This window comes from Lucilia sericata, unplaced genomic scaffold (assembly GCF_015586225.1).
Source record: "Lucilia sericata isolate MDLA Ls3-8-SP2 unplaced genomic scaffold, ASM1558622v1 Contig002887F_arrow, whole genome shotgun sequence".
Classification (NCBI taxonomy): domain Eukaryota; kingdom Metazoa; phylum Arthropoda; class Insecta; order Diptera; family Calliphoridae; genus Lucilia; species Lucilia sericata.
Genome location: NW_023996561.1, coordinates 717 through 12,206, shown reverse-complemented (window position 1 = coordinate 12,206; position 11,490 = coordinate 717). Strand labels below are relative to the sequence as shown.

General features: G+C 36.1%; 2 non-coding genes across 2 annotated transcripts; both read left to right on the top strand.

Moving 5' to 3' along the window:
- The first annotated feature begins 3,188 nt into the window (after positions 1 to 3,188).
- On the top strand, positions 3,189 to 3,261 carry Trnam-cau. The gene has a single exon. It is a non-coding gene; the product is annotated as a tRNA-Met (tRNA).
- A 3,559-nt stretch (positions 3,262 to 6,820) lies between these two features.
- On the top strand, positions 6,821 to 6,893 carry Trnar-acg. Its single transcript has one exon. It is a non-coding gene; the product is annotated as a tRNA-Arg (tRNA).
- Positions 6,894 to 11,490: the final 4,597 nt, after the last annotated feature.

The window sequence follows — 11,490 nt, the reverse complement described above, 5'->3', positions numbered from 1 at the left end:
AATTTAAAATTTTATTAAAAAAACGTAAAGTAATTAACAACTCCCATCTTTGAAGTAAAAAGCATTTTGAAAAAAGTACAAACTGCCAGACAGATGTTTCTGCATTAATTTTGTATAGAATCAGCTTAATAAAAACAACATGGACAAAAAAAGCTTTTTACTTTAAAACATAATGTTTTATGTTGTTGCTTTCGCACAATAAAAAGGGCCCTGAGCAAAAGCTTTAATGCAGTTTTTTTTGTTGTTTTTTGGTTTATGTTTTGTTTTACAAACATAGGAGGAAAATGAAATAAGGAAATGACGCGTTGTTTTTATGTTGGTGGCAATGTTTTTGTTGCTTGTACTGATGGTTTTTTTTATTAATGGTGTCTGTTAAAAAGGAAAGCTTTTCTATATTGTTTTGACTACTTGATTGGTTAAGGATATTTTGTCGAATGTTTTAATAATATTTTCATGCAGGTGGTAAACTAACAAGAGCAAATTAAATTAATATAAATGCCACTAATTAAGTTACAACCCTCTAGCCCCACTAATTAACACAAAATATGTTGGTATTGGTTTGTGGTATCAACACATAAAGAGTGTAAAAAAGTCACGTTTTTTTTGTATTTGCAAAGGAATACGTCATCGTCATTATGTTGCTGAAGGTTTGCTTCTGTATGTGGTAGACGTCGTCTGGTTGTTGTTGTTCTTTTGGATTTGAAGTTCATTAAACTTTTTAAAAAAATTGAATTTACACAATTTAACAAAAAAAAACATTTTGCAATAATTACCCGTTTATTTTTGTAGCTTCCCTAATTTGACAATAAATGAGCAAGCTTTAGAAACAAAAAAATGTATTAAAAAAAGCTTTAATTGTTTTTAAAAATGTCGTAAAGCATTTTTTTTAAAAGAGTATTTTTAGCCAATACTTGCACTTCTTATTGAGACTTAATTTTTTTAATGAAATTATTAAAAAAAAAGAATTTATATTTTTTCACCAACATTCAAATTGTTGTTGTCAATTGTATTTACAATTTACAGTTATAAACAGCTTTACACATAATTACGTTGTCCATAAACATACATGTGTTCGCAAGAATATGTTTGTTTGCAGCAGACAGTATGACCAACAAAACACACAGACAACCCAGCCCGCCGGCTGGTCATACTAATAAAATAATTACTTTTCTACTTACGTTTTTCTATTTTTATAAAAAATTGTATTTTATTAAATTTATCTCCTTTTAATTGAAAATTTTCTTTAAAAAAAACTTATTTTATTAAATTATTAAAAATTCCTTCATGATCTTTCCACACAACAACCACCTTCACCGGCTAAACTGTTTATCAAAACTGCCAAAATAAAGTTCTTTTCATATTTTTGTAATATTGCACACACATTCGTTCACACACATTCAATTGTTTGCTGTTTATTCTTAGTAAAAGCTTTTTGTATTCTTACTTTGGCGGAAGCTTTTTAAAGTCTGTTTTTTCGTTTATGTTTTATTTTTAACTCTACTATTAGTAGTGAGTGTGAGTAAAGCTCAAAGAAATAATTATTGTGTTTTTTAACATGAAGGGCTTTTTATGGGGTTCAGAGTTGCCAATACTTTCACAACAGGAGATTCGCGTTAGGGAAAACAATTTTTGTGATCACAGATTTCGATGTTTTTCTCAATTGGAAAGTTATTTGCAGAACAGTCTATACTCTTGACTATAGAACAGTCTATAGTCTTGACTATAGGACCGTCAATAGTATTGACTATAGGACCGTCAATAGTCTTAACTATAGAACAGTCTATACTCTTGACTATAGAACAGTATTGACAATAGGACCGTCAATAGTCTTAACTATAGAACAGTCTATACTCTTGACTATGGAACAGTATTGCCTATAGGACCGTCAATAGTCTTAACTATAGAACAGTGTATACTATTGACTATAGAACAGTCTATATTCTTGACTATAAAACAGTCTATATTTTGATTGTAGCACTGTATGATCTTGACTGTAGCACTGCCTATGATCTTGACTATAGCACTGTCTATGGTCTTGACTATGGCACTGTCTATAGTCTTGACTATGGCACTGTCTATAGTCTTGACTATGGCACTGTCTATAGTCTTGACTATGGCACTGTCTATAGTCTTGACTATGGCACTGTCTATAGTCTTGACTATGGCACTGTCTATAGTCTTGACTATGGCACTGTCTATAGTCTTGACTATGGCACTGTCTATAGTCTTGACTATAGAACATTCTATAGTCTTGACTATAGAACATTCTATAGTCTTGACTATAGAACATTCTATAGTCTTGACTATAGAACATTCTATAGTCTTGACTATAGAACATTCTATAGTCTTGACTATAGAACATTCTATAGTCTTGACTATAGAACATTCTATAGTCTTGACTATAGAACATTCTATAGTCTTGACTATAGAACAGTCTATAGTCTTGACTATAGAACATTCTATAGTCTTGACTATAGAACAGTCTATAGTCTTGACTATAGAACAGTCTATAGTCTTGACTATAGAACAGTCTATAGTCTTGACTATAGAACAGTCTATAGTCTTGACTATAGAACAGTCTATAGTCTTGACTATAGAACAGTCTATAGTCTTGACTATAGAACAGTCTATAGTCTTGACTATAGAACAGTCTATAGTCTTGACTATAGAACAGGTCTATAGTCTTGACTATAGAACAGTCTATAGTCTTGACTATAGAACGGTCTATAGTCTTGACTATAGAACGGTCTATAGTCTTGACTATAGAACGGTCTATAGTCTTGACTATAGAACGGTCTATAGTCTTGACTATAGCACTTGACTATAGAGCAGTCAACAGTCCATAGTCTTGACTGTAGAACAGTCAACAGTCTATACTCTTGACTATAGAACTGTTTAATGTCTTGACTATAGCACTGTCTTTAGTCTTGACTGTAGAACAGTCAACAGTTCGTAGTCTTGACTATAGAACAGTCAACAGTCTATAGTCTTAACTAATACAAGAAAGATCTGCTTAACATTACCTTTATATGGGTCCCTGAGCATATATAATTCAATGCTAAACACTGTGCAAAAAAGCTTTTACTTTTGAAAGCATTTAGCAGAAAGTTCTTTCTATAAAGAACTTTTGCAAGTTTAGTAATGCGGGCCATTAGTTCTAATATAGCTTAATACCTCCGTTACCCATAGCCTCGGTGGCGCAGTAGGCAGCGCGTAAGTCTCATAATCTTAAGGTCGTGAGTTCGAGCCTCACCCGGGGCATTCGTTTTTTGCAATTTTTTTATAAAAATATTTTGGGTGTATAAAAAAACATATGCAAAGTGTTAAAGAAGTAATTACCAGTTATAATTTATAATAAACATTTAATTAAGTTTTAATTATAAATTTAAGTTAATAGAGACATGCATCACGTACAAAATGTTTGATGTTGTCGTTTATTATTCTTCGGCAAAACTTGTTTGTTAAATAAATAATAATTAATTACAAATTGTCTACAGGTGAGTAAATAATAATTTATGTTATGAACTGTTTGCTATTTAAATGATGTGTTAATCGAATTTTACCACCAAAAAAAATCACACATATTTTTCTAAGGTGTGTTTTTTTAAACTTAAAAAAATTCGAAAAAAAACTTGGCAAAGTAATTAAAAACAGTTTGTAAAAAATGTTCTTAAAATGCACATTTTCGATTTGAGTTGATTAGTTGTGATGTTTAATACCTTGAGAATTACTGCACGTTGGAGAACTTTAAATAATTAATATGGTTGTTTGGCAGATTTAATTAAAAAAACAAACTAAAAACTGATTAGATTAACAGCTAAATGTTAAAAAGTTTAAAAGATTAACTAACATTAATTTAGTTTAATATGTAAATACTAAAACATTTTAAGAATTATTTTTAAGAATTTTTTTAAACCATGGGTGTCATTGTTCCAATTTATTAAAAAATTTATTTGTTATTGAGTCTTTGATGGTTGTTTTGTAGAAAAACTCATCAATCATAATATTTGTTTTTGAGTTAATAACAAATTATTTTATTAAGTATTTTCGCTTTAATGTTTTCTATAGTATTTATTGCTGTCAGCAGTCTATCAATACATCTTTTGTTTTTAAGAATTATGAAATATTGCAATTTAAAAAATTATTGTTTTTTGCCGATTGCATTTATAAGAAAGCTAAGAGTATATCAAGTTTTTCTAATAAATTGAAGGCTTAAAGTGAATTAAATTTTATGGATTATCTGAAATTCCAAACCCACTAAAATCTTGTTATATCAAAAAAGTCTTGGCTATAATCTTGAACAGTCAATATATAGACTATATAGACGATACAGTAATCAGTCTTAACAATAGACTATAGATCAATCTATAGTCTTAACTATGGAACAGTCTGTAATCTTGACTATAGAACAGTCTATAGTTTTGACTCTAGAACAGTCTATAGTCTTGACTATAGAACGGTTTATAGTCTTGTGTAGATCATTCTATAGTCTTGACTGTAGATCAGTCTATTTTCTTGACTATAGGTCAGTCTATAGTCTTGAATTTAGATCAATCTATAGTCTTGACTATATATAAGTCTATAGTCTTGACTATAGATCAGTCTATGGTCTTCACTATAGATCATTCTATAGTCTTGACTATAGGCTAGTCTATAGTCTTGACTATAGAACAGTCTGTAGTCTTTACTATAGAACGATCTACAGTCTTGACTATAGATCAGTCTATAGTCTTGACTGTAGATCAGTCTATAGTCTTGTGTAGATCATTCTATAGTCTTGACTGTAGATCAGTATAGTTTCTTGACTATATGTCAGTCTATAGTCTTGACTAGAGAAAGGTCTATTGTCTTGACTATAGAACAGTCTATAGTCTTTACTATAGAACAGTCTATGGTCTTGATCAAAGATCAGTCTATGATCTGGACAATCTATAGTCTCGCCTGTAGAACAGGGTATAATCTCGACTATAGAACGGTCTAGAGTCTAGACTATAAAAAGATCTTGACTCTAGACTCTATAGTCTTGACTGTAGATCAGTCTATTTTCTTGACTATAGGTCAGTCTATAGTCTTGACTTTAGATCAATCTATAGTCTTGACTACATATAACTCTATAGTCTTGACTATAGATCAGTCTATGGTCTTCACTATAGATCATTCTATAGTCTTGACTATAGGTTAGTCTATAGTCTTGACTATAGAACAGTCTATAGTCTTCACTATAGAACGATCTACAGTCTTGACTATAGATCAGTCTATGGTCTTGACTGTAGATCAGTCTATAGTCTTGTGTAGATCATTCTATAGTCTTGACTGTAGATCAGTATAGTTTCTTGACTATATGTCAGTCTATAGTCTTGACTAGAGAAAGGTCTATTGTCTTGACTATAGAACAGTCTATAGTCTTTACTATAGAACAGTCTATGGTCTAGATCAAAGATCAGTCTATGATCTTTACAGTCTATAGTCTCGACTGTAGAACAAGGTATAATCTCGACTATAGAACGGTCTAGAGTCTAGAGTATAAATCAGTCTTGACTAAAGATCTTGACTCTAGAACGATCTATAGTCTTGACTATATATAAGTCTATAGTCTTGACTATAGTTCAGACTATAGTCTTGACTATAGATCAGTCTATAGTTTTGACTATAGATCAGTCTACAGTCTTAGTTATAGATCAGTCTATATTCTTGACTAAAGATCTGTATATAGACTTGAAAAAGATCATTCCATAGTCTTGACTATAGATCATTCTATAGTCTTGACTATAGATCAGTCTATAGTCTTAACTATAGTTCAGTCTATAGTCCTAAATATAGATCAGTCTAAAGACTTGACTCTAGATCAGTTTATAATCTTAACTATAAATCAGTCTATAATCTTAACTATAAATCAGTCTATAGTCTTGACTATATATCAGTCTATAGTTTTGACTACAGAATAGTCTAAAGTCTTGACTATATATCTGTCTATAATCTTGACAATAGATAAGTCTATAATAGTCTTGACATTAGTCTTGTCTATAGATCGGACTAAAGTATTGACTATAAATCAGTCTATAGGTCTTTTAAAGTTCGTTTTTGCCTCAAGATATCAGTCTCAATAGATAGGTTTATAGTCTTCATTATATATAAAAATATATGTAGCTCTTTTAAAATTCGTTTTTGTCTTAACTTCTTATTGGTGTCAATTTGGACTGGACTCCCCATTAAGAATTATTAATAATACAAAACGAAAAAGAACATATTTAATACGTATTAAATTAACAATTTAAAAGTTGTTAAAATAATCAATGAAATTGGCGCCATTTACTTAGTTGCAACGATTTTATTTTTTGTTTTTTAAATTTTTCTTGGTTTGTGGCTTTTTTTCAACTTAATGGTTGTCATTTAAAATCATTTTCTAAGATCTAATCAAATATTTTATGGATGCTGTGGATGTTGGTTGTTGTTATTTTAGTAAATATGACAGCTGTCATTAGATCTAAATAATGATAAAATAGAAATAATAATGTTGCTAGTTGATAGTAGTGTTTTTCTTTATAATAAAATGTTTATTGGTGTTTAAGAAAACATTTGTAAATCAATGTTAAAGATATTGTTTTACAAAAAACGTTTTAATAATTATTATAAACATTTTAAATAGATAACGATCACGAAAAGTTGTTAATTAATGTTTAAAGAAATTTTGATATAAAAGATTGATAAACATTTATTAACACTTTATTATAGATAATCAATCCCATTAAATAATTCTAAATATTGGAATATATTATGAACACGTCTGGAAAATTATTTATATATCCAGGCCCAACACATCGGTCCTGTGGCGCAATGGATAACGCGTCTGACTACGGATCAGAAGATTCCAGGTTCGACTCCTGGCAGGATCGCAGATCTATCTTTTTCTGTTTAACAATTTAGTTTAATTTTATTTATTTAAACAATATAAAGTATTCATATCTCTTACGCATACATATTTTCCAATGCGTGTAAATATTTGGGTGTATTCTGACACACAAAAATATTTACATATACCTCAATTAATAATAGAGTAAATTGTATTCAAAAAAAGATCATAATCTTTAGCCCCTTGAAGCATTCTTCTAGTATAACTAGACTTAATTATTATGCAGAGTAACGCACTTCGTTTGAGGCGATAACAATTTAAGCATATTAATGTAAAAGTTTACACTACAATTTTTTTAGATCACATCTAGAGTTATGCGAATGCGTTGAAAAATGCCCTCAACAACAATAACAAAGTATGAACAATTAATTTTTAAAAAAACATACTTATATATTTACAACAATACAAAAACGCTGTTGGTGGTTTATTTCACGCGTCATGTCAAATAGATCAATTGGGCAGAGACAAATGAATGAATGAACATTTACAATACTAAATGACTAGAAAGAACATGTAATTTACATATAAAAACTACATACTAAACTAACACGACTTGAAGAAATATGAGATAAAATATTCAGGGTCTAACATGATCTTTTGATACCCTATAGGTATTGAGTAGACAACTATAATCTATATCTAGTCTAGCCTTAAATCTAATCGCCTATAGTATTGTCTATAGTTTAGTCTAGCCTATAGTCTAATCTATAGTCTAGTCTAGCCTATAGTCTAATCTATAGTCTAGTCTATAGTCTAGTCTATAGCCTAGTCTGTAGTCCAGTCTATAGTCTAGTCTATAGTCTAGTCTATAGTCTAGTCTATAGTCTAGTCTATAGTCTAGTCTATAGTCTAGTCTTAGTCTAGTCTATAGTCTAGTCTATAGTCTAGTCTATAGTCTAGTCTATAGGTCTAGTCTATAGTCTAGTCTATAGTCTAGTCTATAGTCTAGTCTATAGTCTAGTCTATAGTCTAGTCTATAGTCTAGTCTATAGTCTAGTCTATAGTCTAGTCTATAGTCTAGTCTATAGTCTCAGTCTATAGTCTAGTCTATAGTCTAGTCTATAGTCTAGTCTATAGTCTAGTCTATAGTCTAGTCTATAGTCTAGTCTATAGTCTAGTCTATAGTCTAGTCTATAGTCTAGTCTATAGTCTAGTCTATAGTCTAGTCTATAGTCTAGTCTATAGTCTAGTCTATCGTCTAGTCTATAGTCTAGTCTATAGTCTAGTCTATAGTCTAGTCTATAGTCTAGTCTATGTCTAGTTATAGTCTAGTCTATAGTCTAGTCTATAGTCTAGTCTATAGTCTAGTCTATAGTCTAGTCTATAGTCTAGTCTATAGTCTATGTCTATAGTCTAGTCTATAGTCTAGTCTATAGTCTAGTCTATAGTCTAGTCTATAGTCTAGTCTATAGTCTAGTCTATAGTCTAGTCTATAGTCTAGTCTATAGTCTAGTCTATAGTCTAGTCTATAGTCTAGTCTATAGTCTAGTCTATAGTCTAGTCTATAGTCTAGTCTATAGTCTAGTCTATAGTCTAGTCTATAGTCTAGTCTATAGTCTAGTCTATAGTCTAGTCTATAGTCTAGTCTATAGTCTAGTCTATAGTCTAGTCTATAGTCTAGTCTATAGTCTAGACTATAGTCTAGTCTATAGTCTAGTCTATAGTCTAGTCTATAGTCTAGTCTATAGTCTAGTCTATAGTCTAGTCTATAGTCTAGTCTATAGTCTAGTCTATAGTCTAGTCTATGGTCTAGTCTATAGTCTAGTCTATAGTCTAGTCTATAGTCTAGTCTATAGTCTAGTCTATAGTCTAGTCTATAGTCTAGTCTATAGTCTAGTCTATAGTCTATAGTCTAGTATAGTCTAGTCTATCGACTAGTCTATAGTCTAGTGTATAGTCTAGTCTATAGTTAGTCTATAGTCTATAGTCTAGTCTATAGTCTAGTCTATAGTCTAGTCAATAGTCTAGTCTATAGTCCAATCTATAGTCTAGTCTATAGTCTAGTCTATAGGTCTAGTCTATAGTCTAGTCTATAGTCTAGTCTATAGTCTAGTCTATAGTCCAGTCTATAGTCTAGTCTAGTCTATAGTCTAGTCTAGTCTATAGTCTAGTCTAGTCTATAGTCTAGTCTAGTCTATAGTCTAGTCTATAGTTTATATATAGATTACAGACTATGTCTTGGCTATTGTCTAGTGTACAGTCTGGTCTATAGTCGAGTTTGAAATATTACCTTATTTGATAGGAATTTTAAATTTCTAGAGAAAATAAGATGAATTACGTATGACCTAGTGTAGGGTACAACAAACCACCATAACACTGCGTGCAATAAATAATCAATATGAATAGAAACTCACATAGAGAGGCAAGCATTCAGTCCAACATTGTTCTTATGTATGTTTAACAATAGTTATTAATAATGTTTTTATAGTTAGTTGTTGTGTATAAAATATGTTTTTTTTTTCAATTTTCTATAGGTTTTATTATATTAAAAGACATATTTCTATATAAAATGCAAATTACATTTTGCCAGCAATTCTATACTACAGTCAGAGTTTTTTCTCAGTGACAAACAAAGTGCAACGAAATATTTAATAACAAATGATAATGATTGTGACCTGATTTCTTTCAAATTATTTTATTAGAATTAATATTTTAAAATAAAAAAAAAAACATTTAACTTTTGCATGTTAAGAAAATTATCTAATTTATATAAATAAAATAACGATTATTGCTTTTTATTTTTTTATAAATTTTTTTATAATTTCTCGAAAAATTACTTCATCAAGGGGGAGAGAATAAAGTTTATGGACAAAAGTGTGAATATAGATTTGCGTGTCTTAAGACCATTTAGGAGGACAGTGGGCGTCAAAAGTGTAATCGATTAGGTATAATTAAACCAAAAACTTTTATGAGCTGATTATAACGCAAAAGAAAAGAGGCCCATTTCCTCCTTAAAATAGTTCAGAAAATTTCTAAACACTGCAGACTATCTCCAAAAAAGCGGAAAAAGGAGAGGCGAGAGAGCGATCTAGCGGGAGCGAGCGAGCGAGAGAGCGAGCGAGCAGCGAGCGAGCGAGCGAGCGAGCGAGCGAGCGAGCGAGGACGAGCGAGCGAGCGAGCGAGCGAGCGAGCGAGCGAGCGAGCGAGCGACGAGCGAGAGAGGAGAGAGCGAGCGAGCGAGCGAGCGAGCGAGCGAGCGAGCGAGCCGAGCGAGCGAGCGAGCGAGCGAGCGAGCGAGCGAGCGAGCGAGCGAGCGAGCGAGCGAGCGAGCGAGCGAGCGAGCGAGCGAGCGAGCGAGGACGAGCGAGCGAGCGAGCGAGCGAGCGAGCGAGCGAGCGAGCGAGCGAGCGAGCGAGCGAGCGAGCGAGCGAGCGAGCGAGCGAGAGCGAGCGAGCGAGCGAGCGAGCGAGCGAGCGAGCGAGCGAGCGAGCGAGCGAGCGAGCGAGCGAGCGAGCGAGCGAGCGAGCGAGAGCGAGCGAGCGAGCGAGCGAGCGCGAGCGAGAGAGCGAGCGAGCGAGCGAGGAGCGAGCGAGCGAGCGAGCGAGCGAGCGAGCGAGCGAGCGAGCGAGCGAGCGAGCGAGCGAGCGAGCGAGCGAGCGAGCGAGCGAGCGAGCGAGCGAGCGAGCGAGCGCGAGCGAGCGAGCGAGCGAGCGAGCGAGCGAGCGAGCGAGCGAGCGAGCGAGCGAGCGAGCGAGCGAGCGAGCGAGGAGCGAGCGAGCGAGCGAGCGAGCGAGCGAGCGAGCGAGCGAGCGAGCGAGCGAGCGAGCGAGCGAGCGAGCGAGCGAGCGAGCGAGCGAGCGAGCGAGCGAGCGAGCGAGCGAGCGAGGAGCGAGCGAGCGAGAGCGAGCGAGCGAGCGAGCGAGCGAGCGAGGAGCGAGCGAGCGAGCGAGCGAGCGAGCGAGCGAGCGAGCGAGCGAGCGAGCGAGCGAGCGAGCGAGCGAGCGAGCGAGCGAGGAGCGAGCGAGCGAGCGAGCGAGCGAGCGAGCGAGCGAGCGAGCGAGCGAGCGAGCGAGCGAGCGAGCGAGCGAGCGAGCGAGCGAGCGAGAGGAGCGAGCGAGCGAGCGAGCGAGCGAGCGAGCGAGCGAGCGAGCGAGCGAGCGAGCGAGAGAGCGAGCGAGCGAGCGAGAGAGCGAGCGAGCGAGCGAGCGAGCGAGCGAGCGAGCGAGCGAGCGAGCGAGCGAGCGAGGAGCGAGCGAGCGAGCGAGCGAGCGAGCGAGCGAGCGAGCAGCGAGCGAGCGAGCGAGCGAGCGAGCGAGCGAGCGAGCGAGAGCGAGCGAGCGAGCGAGCAGCGAGCGAGCGAGCGAGAGAGCGAGCGAGCGAGCGAGCGAGCGAGCGAGCGAGCGAGCGAGCGAGCGAGCGAGCGAGCGAGCGAGCAGCGAGCGAGCGAGCGAGCGAGCGAGCGAGCGAGCGAGCGAGCGAGAGAGCGAGGACGAGAGCGAGGGCAGCGAGCGAGCGAGCGAGCGAGCGAGCGAGCGAGCGAGCGAGCGAGCGAGCGAGCGAGCGAGCGAGCGAGCGAGCGAGCGAGCGAGCGAGCGAGAGCGAGCGAGCGAGCGAGCGAGGAGCGAGCGAGAGCGCGAGCG